This window comes from Poromitra crassiceps, assembly GCF_964638095.1.
Source record: "Poromitra crassiceps genome assembly, chromosome: 10".
In the NCBI taxonomy this organism is placed as follows: domain Eukaryota; kingdom Metazoa; phylum Chordata; class Actinopteri; order Beryciformes; family Melamphaidae; genus Poromitra; species Poromitra crassiceps.
Genome location: NC_139631.1, coordinates 29118519 through 29137303, shown reverse-complemented (window position 1 = coordinate 29137303; position 18785 = coordinate 29118519). Strand labels below are relative to the sequence as shown.

Below are 18785 nucleotides of genomic sequence, written 5' to 3'. Positions count from 1 at the left end.
ATTCTCTTTTTTATTCTTTTATTTTCCTGTCAACCATTTTATGTGAAGCACTTTGAATTGCCTCTGTGTATGAAATGTGCTATACAAATAAACTTGACTTGGTACTTAAGACCGCCCAAATCCCGTTTGCGCAGGCATTTTGGGGGCGCAGATGATATTGGCACGGCTCTAATTTGCGCCTGCGGCACGTGCCGTGAAGGTTTCCGCATCCCAGTCGAGAATTGCATCCCCAACATATTTCGGGGCTGTTTTAACTTAGAAATCAGGGAGGTCACGTCTACCCAGAGAATTATATCACTTTTAAACAGTTAAATTTCTGTATAAATCATTACAATATGCTTCCGTGAGGTGGGGATGCTGCCGGGTGGGGGTGCAAAACTCGGCATAACACATGGACAAATGCGCAAGGTAGACCAGTATCTTCCCTGCCTTAAGGCACGCGCAAATAGGGGATATCGCCTGTACGAAGATAGGGCCCAACATCTTCTTTGTAGTGTCCATGTTGTTTCCACATAATGACTTAAAATCTCATGAACACACCAAAGTCACAAGAACGACTTCCCAACTTGGGAAATGGGACAATCCGAGCAGCACGTGAATGCAGAATTTGTCATAGCCTAGCCGTAGCCTACTCTGTCATGGCTGTAAAACAGTGTGGATACACTAAATATTCAGTATTTCACTACCAGAATTTAACCCATTCGGTCCGATAACATTTGGAAAGTCTAGAAGAGCACGATTGAATTACTGATTCCCGTTCAAGTTAGCAGATGGCTAACCAGAAATTAGCAGACTCGGCCTGGCGGAAGTCTCTGGTGCGCCTGCTCCAGGCCAGCATGGGAATGTCGCCGGGCGACATGAGATTTAAACACTCCGGTACTGTGAAATACAGAGAGAGTTATCTGGAGGTGATAGGCTTAATCAACATTGTGGAAACTTGTTTGGCAAGGGCTCGAATGTAACGGACGTTCATGTATGTGTAAAAGTTACGCACTAGAGCTTTAAATTCTAGGATAGGTAATGTCATCAAACTTGTAGGTGACATTATCATCATGGGGGGTGACCGCACCCACCCACCCCGACTCACTATCCCTTCATCCTAACCCCCACCCACCCCACAACCCCACCTCGACTCACTATCCCTCCGTCCTCCCCCCAAACCCATCCATCCCCCTAAAGCCAAACTCTTTGTCCTGCCTCATGCAAAATGACATTCCACAGTGCTCTGGTCTTATAGGCAGGTGGCCATTCATATGTCTGGTAAGCAGCCCGCGGAGAAAGGGAAAGAGAAGCACAGCCACTGGGGTGGAGAAAAAGCATTGGGGATGGGATTGAGTAGGGCTGCTCCCTAACAGATGGACATAGCAGTGATACCTTATAATTCTAGCAGGGGGGAGAGGGGATTGGGGAGAGGGGGGGGGGGGGGGGGGGGGGGTGGAAGGGGGTGAGTCAGGGAGGGTTGGAAAACATTAAGGGGCAGGGTAGGAGGCGGGAGGGGAGGATGAGGGGTAGGGTTGAGGAGGAAGGGAGGGGAGGTCTGCTCCAAGCTTCTACTCTTTCACAGCTCCTGGTGAGACCTCCCAACACGGCACTGGAAGGCAACAGACACGTCAGGGACATTAGACAGTATAGAGGAAGAGAACCAGGTGAAGGCAGTGCAGTACAGGTAGGGGCGAGGAGACTGGCAGAGGGTCAGGCTCTGTAAAAACACCTGAACCAGGCCCCCGGGAATGGCCGGGATAAACGTACTGCTCGAAAATGCAGTACATAGTGACAAAAGGTCTTCCTCACCTTGAGCACCTGCTCTAGGTTCTCCAGTTTGCCTTGGAGCTGGTTCTTCTCCCACAGGGCTGAATCTCTCTCCAGCGTCACAGCACCGAGGATCTCTTTGAGCTGGGCATACTCAGACTTCACCTGTACATACAGAACCAACATGGACAGTTTGGTTCCTGAGGTCTGAACCCTTGTGGACAAGTTTACTTTGTTACCTTTTTGTTTACTTTTTTGTTTTTTGTTTACTTTGTTACGATGAGGCCTTAAATCCTCATCGTGTTGCCTAGACACCCTGCCAACAAGCTTTCTAAAAAATGTCTACAGTTGCCTGGCGACCGACATACTGAAGATAATTAATACCTCTCTTCTTACAGGCATTTTTCCAAAATCTCTAAAAACTGCAGTTGTTAAGCCCTTGCTAAAGAAGCGTAGCCTCGACCCCTCTATAATCACATCAGCAATTACAGACCAATATCAAATCTTCCCTTTATTAGCAAAATACTCGAAAAAACTGTCTACCAACAACTCAATACCTTTCTATCCTCCAATGACCTCCTAGATCCTTTCCAATCAGGCTTCCGACCCCATCATAGCACCGAAACTGCGCTTATCAGAGTTATAAATGACATCCGAATGAACACTGATTCAGGTAAAATCTCAATCTTAGTGTTACTAGACCTCAGCGCTGCCTTTGATACGGTTGACCACGAAATTCTATTGGACAGACTGGAAAACTGGGTCGGGCTTTCCGGCACGGTCCTAGAGTGGTTCAGATCTTATCTGCAAGACAGGAACTACTTTGTCTCCATTGGCAACTACACATCTGACCAAACCAAAATGACATGTGGGGTACCCCAAGGATCAATTTTAGGTCCTGTCCTGTTTAACCTTTATATGCTCTCTCTGGGCCTAATTATGCAAAAAAACAAAATAGCTTATCATAGCTATGCAGATGACACCCAACTCTACATAGCCCTCTCATCGGATGACTATGCCCCCATAGAGACACTGTGTCAGTGCCTTGCGCAAATTAATGATTGGATGTGCCAGAATTTTCTCCAACTTAATAAAGACAAAACAGAGATAATTGTCTTCGGCAAAAAAGAAGATAGGCTCAAAGTTACTGCTCACCTCGAATCCCTATCTTTGAAGCCAAAGGACCAGGTAAAAAATCTTGGCATTATTATTGACTCTGATCTAAATTTCAACTCCCACATTAAGCTTATAAGAAAATCTGCCTTCTATCATCTAAAAAATATAGCAAGGATTAGAGGCTATATGTCCAAACAAGATCTTGAAAAACTAATTCATGCTTTCATTTCTAGCAGGCTAGACTACTGCAACAGTCTTTTCAATGGTCTTCCCAAAAAAGCTATTAAACAACTACAGCTCATTCAGAATGCGGCTGCTAGAGTTCTAACAAGAACCAAGAAAGCTGAACACATTACACCAGTTCTCAAATCCCTGCATTGGCTGCCAGTAAATCTTAGAATAGACTTTAAAATTCTGCTAATAGTTTACAAATCTCTCAACGGGTCAGGCCCACACTACATCTCTGAAATGCTTCTACACTATGAACCATCCAGATCCCTGAGATCTTCAGGCACTGGTCTACTAATTGTCCCGAGGACCAAATCAAAACATGGTGAAGCCGCGTTCTCCCACTATGCCTCTCATAACTGGAACAAACTCCCTGAACACATTAGATCTGCCCCTACTCTGCCTATTTTTAAATCCAAGCTAAAGACCTTTATGTTTACTCTTGCTTTTAACTGCTACTAAACTATTGCCTCTCTCGGCCTGTAATTTTTTTTTTTTTTTTCCCTGTACATTTCCAACAAATGGACTGTACATGTAATAATAATACTGAAGAATGCCTTGTAACTTATTTAAAACAGAAATAATGTTTCATGTTTGTTAATTTGAGTATATATTTTAACTAAAACTGTCGGCTGTGTTTTTTATGTGTTTTTTTATATGTGCATTGCTTTGCTGCTTGTTTTTTCGATTATTTTTTTGTAAAGCACCTTGAATTGCCTTTGTGTATGAAAGGTGCTATATAAATAAAATTTGACTTGACTTGACTTGACTTGTATTTGGTTTTATTTAGGTTCACACTGCCCGATTAAAACGCAAACCAGACTTTATAAGCAAAAGTCATAAGTAGCTTGTTTACTGGACAGATTGCTATGCTGTCAGAGCTAGATTTTCATGGTTGGGAGAGTCAAAACAAATCAGGTTTCAGTCTCTGTAACGTTAGCTAAGCATGACTGGCTCGTCTGTCTCTTCTCTGGTGTTCATATCATCAGGGAGAAATAGATGAATATGTTATTTTAGGCTTTCCAATCATGAGGGGCTGCTGGCTATCAGATATCAATATCTCCCTATACCCATAAAACCTTGCATCCTGTAGTTGGTGCAGATTATGTTCACACTCGTAACAAACTGCATCACAGTTCAATTGGAAGAGGACTGACTGAGAGGCATTCATTTCCAGGCATCTCAGTACAGTTATTTGGCACCCGCCAAGTTCAAATGACGTTGTCCTCCTCACCTGCCCTAATGAACCAAACTAAAGGGGTAAACGCCCCAGAGCTCAAATAAACAGCTCCAAACATGCTTGGTGTGAACGCACCCTGGCATAGTCAGTTAGCAGTGGGCTGAAAGTACATGAATGGCATGTTATCTAATAGGCAGAAATTGTCATGGGGCAGACAGGGGAGCTGGCTGCTTTCAGTGACAAAAGCATTTAAATATTGTAATAATGTGGGAGTAACATAATTCACTCCCTCCCACAGCTGTAGACCAAAACATTAATACATTATTCATGCCTCATTGTTAACCAAGAGCTAAGCATTCAATTGAATGAAGAGATTCCACATTGTATACTTAAAGCAACACGTACGATACTGCCACTGTATATAATATCTGATCAACGTGTGAGCATTTCTTCTTTTTGTTCATATTCTGTTCACGCACAGGCCAGTTGTCTGGCCACTCATGAGGCTATTGTAATCAGCTTTTTATATGCCCCTAATCAGCAACAAGCAGGCCACCTGGCACTAACATGCGTTCTCTGTGATCAGATTGCAATCGGATAGTGCTTGACCACATTAACCTGATTACATTTACACCTGGTATTAATGTGTCTCCAGTGTCCACATTGAGATCTGATTGCGATGGCATCAGGCAAGCTCCATAGCGTAGAAAAACAGTGGTGACTGCCGTTGTACAGTATGTGGATTGAGAGGACGCATCGCATTTACACTTGTGTTCAATGTGGTCACAATGCGTCCCTGACTACCTCTGGAGGTGGTTTGGCCGATCAGATCGCTCGATGTGTCTTGGGGGGGCGTTTACACCTGTACTTTCAAGTGGTCAAGCACTATCGATTGCAATCTAATCACAGAAAACACATGTTAGTGCCCGGTGTAAATGGCCTCAAAGTGACTGGTTCCTGCAGCCATACTGTAATGCGGTAATGCCCCTTCCTCAGGGCAGCCCGAATGACTAATGAGAGCTCGAGGAGGCTCTTTCAACAAACAACAACAACAACGACAACAACAACAACAACGACGGCGAAAATAACACAAACAGTAGGCAGTGAGTCTGCCTCTGTGTGGCCTGCCTCCACACAGTTACAAGTCTCTGCGTGGATAGGAGCGACTGCCAGGCCTAACAGAGACAGATTGAACAAAACAATATTGGAGTCAGCAGAAGCAGGTGGACACAGACAAGCTAATATGGATAGAGGGCGGTGCCCGTTTGCAGCTCCTCCTAGTTCACTCCGAGAGATGATAGGGATCAGAAGACGGGGGTGTAAGCGAGGGCTAATATCCGCGCTGCCCCGCAGAGTGCTGCTGCTCTCATATCCGTCTGTGTGATAACAGTGAGGCAGAGCTGCTCTGAGAGCCGCCCCGGTCTTGATAAGACATCAATAACCATCCTGCCCTCCTCCAACCCCACAGCAACTACCTGCCAATCAACTCCTCCAGGAAATTGCCTTCCTGTCCATAGAGAGAGGGCGGGTGCTCTGTGTGTGTGTGTGTGTGTGTGTGTGTGTGTGTGTGTGTGTGTGTGTGTGTGTGTGTGTGTGCATCGTCCTCTGCCTCCATGTGATCCGGCTCAGAAGGCCTCTGAGGTCTTCGGGCTAAAAAGAAGGCCAAAGTGCTCTAATAGAATCGGAGAGGCTCGAGGCTCGCATTGATATGCGCGATGGTGGAGAAGCAGCTCGACATCCTCCTCGACACGACACATTCGTCTCCACGGCGTCCCGAGGCAGCTTTGGCCGAGTGCCAGCAGGAGCCAGAAATTCATCTGACGGGTTTGTTAATGTAAAGACGCGGGAGGCGCAGCCCAAGGCCCCCCCCCCCCCCCCCCCCCCCGGTCCATGAAGAAGAACCTGGTTATTTAGGCCCGCTCACACAGGACAGATATACCATAGCCTACAACCATAGTGGAACCATAGTGCGAAACTAGTGAGAATGGACCGCTGTGACGTGTGTGTAGATAAGGCAAGAAATTCATTGTACAGTCAAAGTCACTGCCTCTTACCTTCTCATTCTCCTGTATAGCCTTTTGGCTGGTGCTGAACAACTGGAGGCTCAAGTGCTTCTTCTCCTGGAGAACATCTTGAAGTTCATTCTCCTAGGCAAAGGAGTGAAGAAGAAAAGAGTGTTTAGACCCCACAAGACAGGGGTGATTAGACCAGAGTACTGCACTCAACTCAAGTTGTTAGCGATAGGCCATGCATTATTCATCCGAGGAAACTGCTTGAGGTTCTCCTATGTCCTAGAAAGCATGTCTAAATAAAATGGAGAATTATCATGCGGGACGGCCGTAAAATAACAAATAGCCCCATTTGGAAGGGATTTGAATGGGAAGATGAGACGAGATTTTTCAGGACTCTTGTCACATCAAAATTCGGTGGCACCTCAGTGGCAAAACATACAAAAGGAAATGAAAACTTTTAGACATTGAACTGTCTAGATTCTAGAACATCTGACTACTTAGTGGGAATTTTACTAGTACACATTAATATTACAACTAGTAACACAATGGAGGGAGAAAGATAGCAATGTTTACCAAATGGAGAACATCACCACAAGGTTACAATTAAAAACAAATGTATAATTGACAAAAAAAAAATCAATTGATGTGATCTAAGAGATAATGAAACAACTGTGGATTTTCTTTCTTCTCTTCTCATTCAGAGGTGAACAGTTCTCTTGTATAATGTATATTTATTTGTTTTCTTTACATTTGTGGACACATGTCACTATTCAGCCCTGTTTTTTGAGAACGAGAACTTTGGTGATTGAGAGGATACTGAAATCCATGGACTAGAGACATTTTATGCCTGTGCTGCTGTGTGGCTCTGAAGACGCGACTGTATATGATTGCAGTTGACGAAAGGAAATAAAAAGAAAGCATCTCTAAAAGGAAGATGTGTGGCATCATGAAAAAGCTGCCATTTTAGTAAAAAAGAAGAAGAAAGATATCCACCATTACAGTGGAATAATAAGAATACAATAATAAGCCTTTACTGAGATGTGTACATCAGATATGCATTCTTATACCCCCCAACACACACACACACACACACACACACACACACACACACACACACACACACACACACACACGTGCGCGCACACACAAACACACACACACACACACACACACACACACGTAGCCTTCTTCCCCGCACCTTTTTTCCCACCAAGTGTGTCAGGGGGAGATTAAAAAACAAACCCTTCATTGCAGAGGAGGAAAACTTAATTACATTCAATCAACAGCCAGGGGGCGTGCGCCATGGATGCAATTTGCAGTGTCAACTGGAGAGTTCTCTTTTTGTGATGTGCATTTTCCTTTAGCTACAGCAGCATGCACAGCAGGTATTGTTCTTCAAGCTAAGAAACCTCCTTGCTCATGCATGATAGATTTACACTAAGTACATTGCTAAAGGCTAAGGGGCCGAACACACCATACGCCAGTGCTACACTGAAGCAACGCTGAAGCAACGCAGCACGGAGGCACTTTCATTTCAGTGTGCTTGTTAACAGGCGAGAGCGCCTTTTTCAAGCGTGCCGCGCGCTGCACTCGAGCATCCGGGCATGAAGTCAATGCAAGTTGATTCTGGTGTGAATGGCAAGGCTCCTGCTTGAAGCCTCCGTGAAGCGTTGCTTCTGAGATGTCTGTTGGTGTGAACCAAGCGTGATGGCTAGAAACGGTGCACGGCATTGTACTGCTGCTGCTTCCTGATGTTGTACTTATGAACGTCGGCCATGTTTCAACAGAGGGCAAAATGTAGCCTGGGTGAACCCAGCCTTCAACATGACGTCACAGACGTATGCCTGTAACCTAAGTTTAGTCTTCGTGACTGATAGTACATGGAGGTCACGTGGAGGGCGGGTTTACCCAGGCTAGGCAAAATGTACACACAAAATGTACACACAGGCAAACATAAAAAAAGCTAACATCAATGTATGTATGTAACGTGTGTACTCATTTAAAAGATTTCACATCCAAGAATGAGAAGTAATACTTCAGTTGTAATGTTGCTTAAAAGGCATTATAAGCACATTATAAGAACATTATAAGTGCCACTGATCCCATTCGATAATGCCTCATAAAGCAACATTTGGTACGAGTGTGTATATTTTTTAGATAGCAATGTAAATGAGTTTAGGGGGAAATTAATGAAGAGAAACCAGTCAGTTGAATTGCAATCTATAGACGGTTTTCACGGAATTGGGTTGCTATGGGAACAGTTTGAACTCTAGCTTATTTCCTGCCAGCTATTGTATTAGCAAACATTGCAACAGGAAGTAAGCTAGGGGCAATTTTGAATGTTTATGTTGTCAAATTAAAAGCGTCTATATATGGTTACAATTATTGTCTTTGGCATTCGACTAAAATGTCATTTATAAATAAAGGAAACATATTATGCCCCAATGTGTGCCATAATAGGGTGGTCCACCTTGGCAGGTGCTGTGGTGGGTTTGGGATAGTGGTGCGGGTAGACTAGATCCTGTGCTTAAAAAAATCTGATTACATTTTAAACCTTGTCTAAATGTATTAATGTGCAAGGTTTTTAAAGAGCCACATTTTTGCATAAAAAAAAAATCACAATTGTTGTACAACAAAATCTACAAATGTGAAATGGTGTGAATACTGACTGAAGCATCTGTATTTGTGCAAGTTCTTCACAGTCACCTAACACTTACATGTATTCATACCACATTCATAAGGGATATAATATGCCTACTATTGCTGCTGCTACTATCACTACTGCTGCTACAATTTCTACAGCTACTACTACTACTACTACTACTACTACTACTACGGACATATGCACACCATAGAGGAGAAGTACTGTCAGAGATGGAAAAATGGGCAAAAGTAAACAACAGCCCTATGACCTACCAAAGTCACAACTCAGATCTACCGCTTTTCCCTTCCTTCCAATTCGCTCACATCCAAAAATGTATTGGCATTTCAGCCTGCATCAATTTTAACAAGTCAATTTTAATCTTTCCCGTACGAGCACTGGATTGCATTGGCATTCCTATTCATATCCATTGATCCTCCAATTCACAGCTAATGTGGGCTGGCGAAGCCTCCAGGTTCATTCAGAGGGACAAATCTCTACTGAAGAAACAGCAGCATTGTACACTGATGACAGCAATGGCCGGAATTGCTTTTAAACATTTCAGCTCCTCATTGATTTAAGCCTTTGAACATGCCTGTTATCCTTATTTGAAATAAGGATATTATTGTGGAATTTGGAATCTACATTATAACACACGCATGGCGAAGCACACCGAATTGTCATTAAAAACACAGGGAATCAGGAATCAGTTTGAGTTGAATAAAGCAATATTTGTCTTCAAAGTAAAATACTTTGTTTGTTAGTTTGTTTTTGATGGGCCATAGTATGTTTAATTAAAGGGGGGTGGGATTAATACCGTGAAATACTGCATACTGTGATATTTTGGTAGATACCATACCGTACCATGAAATTTCATATTGATACATCCCTAAGCTGATGTGGCAATAGTTAGTGATTTCTGAGGATATGAGGCGCTTGATGTTTGACCCACCAATAAGGACGTCATTAGAATAGAATGTAGATCAGGGTAGATCTGTGAATAATACATGTTGCACTACTATACTGTAGCACATTATAATTAGGCCCACAGTGCAGAATGCCTGAGATTGGCCCCTGTTTGGAAACCTAATAGTGCAGAGAGGCAGTCAGTCGTATGTACTGTCCAGACATGGTCTGACTCAGCCGGTGTGTGGGTGCTGTGTGTTTAAGTTGTAATCTGCAAGCCTGACAGAGGAAGCAGCGCTGCTCTTTAACACACGCACGTGCGCAAACACACACACACACACACACACACACACACACACACACACACACACACACACACACACACACACACACACACACATTTCATCCACTTACTTCTATTGTCTCAATTACTGCAGGCACAACCTTTTACTGCTGTTCAATATAGACCACAGGCAGCCAATCGCTAGTCGACTGGCTCTCATTTCCTTAACTAGCACTTCTCTATTATGCATGAATAGGTTAGGAACAAACATGTACTCATTACAGGTATTATCTGAGTGTGTGACTTTGCACTCGGGACTATTGATTTCTTGTAATGTTGATGATCTTGGAATTAGAATAACCTTAACGAATAACAACGGGTAATTCTACTGACACACTCACTGTTAGTTACTCTGGAGTGGCAGCTACATGCATCAAATGTATTGTGATACAAGTGTGCTAGCAGTGCTTTATAGATGCTCGGATAGAGGGGTGGGTGTAGTACAGTAGTAGTAGTAGTTGGAAAACTTTAATGTCCTCCGAGGAGGCAGTTTGTGGTACAAAACACAGTACATGTAGACACAATAGATACATTAAAATCACATAGAATAAACAGGGACACATCGATCTATAGCAGTCAAATAAATCATCCAAATCATCCAAATCATCTATAGCAGCTGTCATACCATCACAGTCCAGGCATACGTATTTAAAGTGCATCCTAAAGAATGTGAACTGTCTGTCTGTCTGTGTGTGAGTGAGCAGAATTGTGTTCGCCCACAGCAATGCTATTTTACGTGCGATCGGGCTGACCTAACGGGCGGATTTTTTAATGAGGTAATTAGGGCTGATTAATTGCCCTAATTACCTAATGATGTGATGTCACTCGAGCAATGATGACATCACTGTTGACATCACCAATTCTATATATATAATTCTGTGTTATTGTATGATACATTTATGTGCTATGGACTTTTGTCTGAAATAAAGATTATACTACTATACACATAAGTGATAGTGATTTATCCCAGAGGCTTTGGAGACCACTGTGTGCCTCTAACTCTCAGGGAGGATCTATCTCCCAGGGGGGTCTAACTCTCTCGGGTCCACTAGTATCGATAGTGCATGTCGATAGTATACCCTGAACATAAAGGCCATTAAAAAAACACACATCAGGAAACGGAAACCACCATAATCCAAAATAATCTATAGCAGCCATCATAAATACCATCACAATCCCGGCTTGCATTTAAAATGCATATCAAACAATAACTGCGTAGTACCTGAACATATGAACCAGAATGAAAACAACAATCCAGTCAGTACAGCATGATTGATTGGGTGAGTGAAACTATGTTAAAAAAATCTCCATCTGTTACACCATCACTGTGGTAGCTGTTACACCATCACTGTGGTAGCTCCATCTGTTACACCATCACTGTGGTAGCTGTTACACCATCACTGTGGTAGCTCCATCTGTTACACCATCACTGTGGTATCTCCATCTGTTACACCATCACTGTGGTAGCACTCCATCTGTTACACCATCACTGTGGTAGCACTCCATCTGTTACACCATCACTGTGGTAGCACTCCATCTGTTACACCATCACTGTGGTAGCACTCCATCTGTTACACCATCACTGTGGTAGCTCCATCTGTTACACCATCACTGTGGTATCTCCATCTGTTACACCATCACTGTGGTATCTCCATCTGTTACACCATCACTGTGGTAGCACTCCATCTGTTACACCATCACTGTGGTAGCACAGTGTTGTAACTAAGATCCAAGAATCGCAGCACATCATATTTAATTCATTGTGTTGACCGTAATTAGTCACTGAGCTGGTATGTGAATGTACGGCACACCAACATAGAGTTGGCTCATGCTTGTGTGTGACTTCTACCGTACCGCATGGTGTATGAGCGCACACATTTCCCTTATACAGAGCTCTTAGGGCTCTACGCGGCCTAAACATGATAGCGTAATTCTTCCCCTGGGCACTGAAACAAGCGCGAGTTCGCAATAGATGCGACCACATATGCACATTTCCTAAATGCAGGATGGTAGGGGCAGCCCACCTGACCCTGCCTCTGCCAGCCTGGTTAAAACCATCCAGATCCGTTTTGTTTCCGATGAAACACGGAACACAAACGTGAGTTCACGTGACCGGATGGTTTACCAGGCTATGCACCCTGCATTTCAACATTTGCCCCCCCACTGCCCCCTTTTAGCCAATAAGGCATGAACACAAACACACACCTTCAAACACACACATTTGACCTCCATGCCAAATGTCAGCCCTCAGTCCCTGGCATCCTGCATTTCAAAACCAATTAACTGGTCGCGTACCGGTAGTTGGACGACGATGACGATGATGTTGATGATGATGATGAAGGACATTTGTTTAGGTTCCAATCCATACTCTAAAATACTAGGCATGTTCAAAACTGCCTGTACCTACCTTCTTGTGTGTAGTAAGTACATGTACTATCATACTGGTTTAAATAAGCAATTTGATACTTTAAAATCTTCGCAGAGCAAGAATTCTGTGCAGAAAGAACTAAACGTCAGTCCCCAATAGACGCTGGTCCCTTATAGACGCTGGGTCTGGAAAAATAAATTGGTAAATAAAGGCCTGGGCGTTTATTTTAAGTTTCACGGTATGCATGAATAAACCAACAAACACACTGTGATGACTGTAGTGTGTTGTCTAGTTATTTCCCTCCATACGTTACAACTGATTGGAACAAAGAAGGGAGTCACACGCCACAGTAAAAGTTCAAACAATAAATGATTAACTGAAACTATGGGGAAATAACTAGAGACAAACTATATTAAACAAAAGAACAGAACAAAACGTATGCATAAAGTAGAGTAGGTGAGGAGGGAGAGAGATGGTCTGAAGGTCTTCTTAAGCCCAATGAGCACACCGGACCCATGCGCACTCAATCAGCCTTAATGACGTCCCCACCCACCATGCTCCTCCAAGTCACACAAACAGGAGAGTGGGAGGGTCGTCATACACACAGACAGCCCAACTCTCGTAGAGATGCTCCTATGCACCTACTTTTACTATGTCAAATGAAAATACCTGTAAATGAGACAGCAACTGTTTTGAGGCGGTAAAGCAGGAAGTAAAGCAGGTGTAACCCAATACTATTAATTATGGTTCCATTACATTGAGGTGTTCCAGTGCCCGGGACCCACGTTAATGTTATTGGTTACACCTGCTTTACTTCCTGCTTTACCACCTCAAATGGTTGCTGTGAAAAGGGCCTATAGACCTCTCTATCTTGAAATAAATACTATTTTAGATTTTTCTGGTTTTGCAGTGAGGTGGGGGGGGGGGGGGGAGTTATCATCCAAACCAATTTTCCTGTTGGCTACTGTATGTTCCTGCTGTAATACATCTATGTCTTTTATTTTCCATCAACAAAAAAGGTTGCAACCTCTTATGTTTCAGAAAGCTTTGTTTTGCAATGCACAATGTTCACAAATGTCCTTAAATTATGAGAATGGCAATTAAACGTTATGGGCAGGCCTGCATGTAAAGTGGTCTTAAACAATATAGTGTTGCTTGAAACATGCCTATTAATAAGGTAAAAAAAAAGTAGCCTACAAATGGCGTATAGAAAATAAATAGACCTAAATATGTAAATATATTTAGGCTAAGAGTCCAGCCGACCCGGCACCTTCAGTCGCCATTTTTCTCTCAGCTTTGAGCTCAGCTGCGCCTGCGCACAGTGCTGCCTCTGCCTGCTCCACCAATATAGAGACTGCCCTCTACTGACATGTGCTGTGCACTACAACGTCACCTCAATGCAGTATCTTATTCTCCATCATTCAATTTAATAGAAAGAGGAGCGTCTGTATTTTTGACGGTATTGAACGGTATTGAAAATCATACCCCGGTATACCGGTAAACTGCCCAAGCCTACTTGCTGTCTGCCTCGCTATTGATCTTCGATTAACACGGATACATTTTCGGGCGATGTTGGCACAGCTGCTGATGCTTATCGCCATGGTAACAGGCTTTAAATGCTAGCGGAGGCACGCTCTGGTGATGGTTTGTAGTTAATATACACTCGATGCCCAGGAAGGTGGAGGAGGTGCCAGATGGCGATGGCAGTGTTTACTGTCACTCACACAGTAACTCACACTGTGTGTTTAATATACACAACGGATGGCTATGCTCACTGCGGGGACGGAGACTGCCGGAATTGCACCATTGGATATGAAACGGTATGTACATTTCTGGATAGGCAGTAATACATTATTATACACCAAACACCAGTGAAAGATTCGACACTGGGAGGCTACGGGATGCTCTTACTCTAAATATATGTACGCTTTTCACCTGAGAAGGAGAGTTTAGAGAGAGAGGGTGACAGAGGACAGAGGAGTGACAGGGAGAGAAGGAGAACAGAGGAGAGACAGACAGACAGACAGACAGACAGACAGACAGACAGACAGACAGACAGACAGACAGACAGACAGACAGACAAACAGACAGACAGACAGACAGACAGACAGACAGACAGACAGACAAACAGGTGAGCCAGTTGAGACCAAACAAGGAGTGACTTTAAGACAGTGATCCTTGGTGTCTGTCCATCTGCGTTCATTTCTCTGTTCACTTCCATTCATTTTCAAAGACAGCTGTCCATCTGCTTGTGGAGCACTGATGACGCGTACGTCTCCAGCAAATCTGCACACATTTTTATGGACAGAAAGTTCAAGGGGGCTGAACTTGTTCTGGATGGACGTATGGGACGGACGGATTCGTCGCCGTCAATGAAAATACCGGAAACAGAGTCGCCGCCATGACAGTCTCCCTGCATCTCCAAAACGGTTGTTTAGAAGCCACAATATTGTTCTAATATATCAACAACTAGCCAACATATATCAAAGCTGGTGGGCTTTATGGAAAGAGCATGACTCAAACTGGTTAAAAGTTATTATGGGTGGCTTTTTGAGCCTGACAAACACTTAGTTAGCAAGCGTAGCTCACCGCTAACAGCTATGGCTAATAGCTACAGTATGCTCCAGCTCTGAGCCCACGTCCTCCTGACTACCGAGAGTGCCGTGTGCTGCGCTTCCCCCAGGTCATCTAAAAAAAACAACACAACCGACATAAATCTCTCCGTTTTATAAATCTCTCCATTTTCTGGCGGATCAGTGGCTACGGCCTATCTGTCAACCCACCATCCCCTCGCATGTGTGGTTCATTGGTCTTCTTGTCTCTGTTGGCGTCTCTGTTCTCAGAGCTCAGATAAGCCTGCGGAGACCAGCCTGGTGTTTCCGCGCGCCATTTGCGGGACAGTTGGTCCTCTGGGTAGTTTCTCCCGGACTGAGCGGTCTGACAATGGGCGATGAGGAGGAGGGAGGTGTGCTCTGGGCAGGGGAACGTGAGAGGACGGCAGTGGAGAAAACAGTCCTAATGGAGTGTTTATTTGGGGCACAGAGCCACACATAAAGACAGCTCATCTAAAGAAGAGGGCTTTGGGGCACGAGGGAATTAATTCAAATGGTCCAGGACCAAACAGTGCCATTTAACTTACTGCTGAATCCCTCCAGCGCCTCTCCCTCTCACACAGAACATCTCACCTCAGTCCAGACCATCTGCACCACTCTCTGACTGCCTCTAGGCTCTACAGGTTCAATGTATTTATAAGTTTGGTTTATTGGAGCAGTGTGTTCCAAATACACAGCGCCAAGCTTCATCCTCTAATCGAAAGGGGTGTTTATGTAAAGCAAGAGGAACTCTGTAGGCTATTGCTCTTCTCCTACAGGAGTTCTCAAACGTGTTCACACCACAGACCCCAAAATAGATAAATAGGCTACAGACAGCCATTTAATAAGAGCTTGATATTCACTGTAACTGTGACTGAAAACCCGCTTGAGGTCCCCAGTCCGCACATTGAGAACCAATGCAGAACACGACAAAGCAGCAATATTGAATTCTCAAGATAACATACAACAAAAGCGTTGTGCTAAGCAGAGCTCTCTCCATCTCAGTATAATGTGAGAGTGATTACTCTGCATGCTGGGACTTCTGTAGCTGACTGTGATGATGTCCAAACCCCCTCAGACCAGAACCTTCAAGCTGATGTTCTCATGCTGTGAGAGGGATACTGATTATGATGAAGCCTGATGATTTCTCTAGTCTCAGGTATGCATGCATTCAAGGAGGTTAAATAACACAACAATGCAGAGCAAAGTTGGGGTAATTCCATTTAGGAGTGAGTTTGACCCAAGGGGGCAAATTATACTCACTCTTCTCAAGTCAAAGCGGGAACGCTGGCTCCTGTTTGTTCTGGATGGTTGGTCTGGCCAGACACTTTGGTGTTCAGCACTTGCCATTGACCACGCAAACCCTCCCATTCAAGTAGCAAAGCAGGTGCAAATATCTTGGCTAAACTAAATAAAATAGCAGAACTGTTTCCTAAGTCGGTCACTTTTACTGCTATTATCTTATGTCGGTCACCTACACCCAGTTCAAATGGTCAAGTCAAGTATAACTTCTTATCTTTCTAGTGACACAGCATTTGAATCATTTACTTTAGATTTGTCTTTGCCAGAGTTGGGAGAAGGACGATATCGCCGGTCATTTAGCATGGCGCTAGGCTAACACTGAGTCAGTCACCTGACATCATGCTGACGTAAATAATGCAGTTAATGCAGAAGGAATCTCTTGCGCTACAGCCCCTCCACAAACGGAGGTCGGTGCTCTCAGACGAGGACAGAATACTGGAAAAGTCGAATTGACTGGAGCACACAAAATCACTGGCAGGCACATTTAATAAGCTCCAGTCAATTCTACTTTTCCAATGCAGTTAATGCATTAGCAATCGATTGTCGAACATCCCCCAAGCTCGTCCCACAGCTTTCTCTTATCAAATCACTTTGCTAAACTATTTGGACATTTAAATGTCCATGTATTCACGTCAAATTTGACATGTAGATAGTTAGACTTGTCTAAAGTAATTCCACACAACACTAACTGGCGTTCGCTGAAATGAATATCCTCACAAAAGACCGGAAAGTGCGTCAGACCGGATATGACCGGCTCAGGATAATGGGTAACCGACTTAGGGTACATTTACGTTATGTTCCTTTACTTTGCTACAGTTGCAGCTATCAGTTCTTCTGACTGATCAACAAAAAAATACTAAACACAATTGTAACCAACCATCACTTTGGAGTTATTGTATTACTATTAGATACATGAGCAATGAAGAGTAACAAGGGAACTAGTTTTTTATGTGCAGCCAATGTGCCCCTGCATTATCTTAAAATGTCAAATGTCCAGGTCAGACATGAGACAAGCACTGTACCTAAGAGAAGACAGGAAGTTTGTCTTTCTCTGAGCTTCATCTTTTCTCCCTTTCCTGGCCTTTTGTCTTGAGTCAAGGCCAGCTCACAAGGCAGGATGACATTTCTACTAGGTTCTTAGAAGATCTCCTTCCAGAGGCAGTGAACACGTGACACGTGGAAGCAGAGGATTGGTTTAGCATATCTCTGACCTTTCTCACTGGGTGACCATTACTTATACAGCCTCAACTGTGCTGCTGTATACATAAAGAACACTTGCTGTATCTGCATGAACTGTACTGTATACAACAGACAGCACTGTTATAGCCCCAGCCTGAGGACACTGCTCATGGCCTACACCACCGCCACGGCACACTTTTGACATTGAACAAAATCCCATGGCACACAACGCCATCTCAAATGTTACAAAATGAAAAATAGCATCGTAGTGCGTTGCCGCCAGCTCACCATTTTTACTTTCTTTTTCACCCCCACCCCCGCTTGTAGTGGGCTGTTCATCTGGGTTAGGTCTGCAAGGAATTTGATCAGGAGGATCAAGTCCAGAGTCTGTATTTTTCCTCTTCAAATATTTATCCATCTTTGTTGTTCTAACCCCGTCTGCCTGCGTATCTTTCTCATCTATTGTTTGAAATCAATGAGGTCATTAATAGGCTACTAATCGCACGGTAGCGCTCATCAAGAGCTGTATGAAATCAATTCTTTGGTTTGGTGCAACTTAAGATTGATTTTTCATTTGTATCGACCAATTAAGGGAAACTGGACAATTTCCCACGGCACAGCTGACGATCTCTCACGGCACACTAGTGGTTGAAAAACACTGGCCACACAGTCCATAGCCCTGTATACTGTCTGTATTCCCCAATGTGTTCCTGTAGGATCACACACACATAATCAGTGTTGGGCAAGTTACTTTCAAAATGTAATATACTACATATTACTAGTTACATTCATTTGAAAGTAATAAGTTACTTTACAATATTACTTTCTGTGTAGAGTAACTCGTTACTTATTACACTAATTTTGCATTACTTTCTCCAAAACAACAGCAGCAGCAGAATGACATCGCTGCCCCGGAACCATCCCGAAAGTAAACCGCCCAAAATTCTAAATGTTATTCTTTCTCTTTGTTATTGTCATCTATAGTGGTTTTTTGCATAAAAACAAACAGTTTGATTAGGAAATGATTGTATCTTTTTTAAATATGTGCTTTGATTTAATCAAATGTAACTCAATTTGTAACTTGAGTTACTTGACAAAGTAACTGGTATAATATTACTGAAATCCTATAAGTAACTGAGTAAATTACTGAGTTACTGCTAAAAGTAATGT

The 18785-nt window shown here is 43.5% G+C and overlaps 1 protein-coding gene across 1 annotated transcript in view; it reads right to left on the bottom strand.

Moving 5' to 3' along the window:
- The window catches only part of rimbp2b (RIMS binding protein 2b), a gene marked incomplete at its 3' end in the record, with an annotated part of 121882 nt that overhangs the window by 43001 nt on the left and 60096 nt on the right, over positions 1–18785 (bottom strand). Inside the window, exons 3-4 of the mRNA XM_083644012.1 lie at positions 6328–6420; positions 1792–1914 (exon numbers count right to left, since the gene is read on the bottom strand). The remainder of the gene's footprint in view (positions 1–1791; positions 1915–6327; positions 6421–18785) is intronic.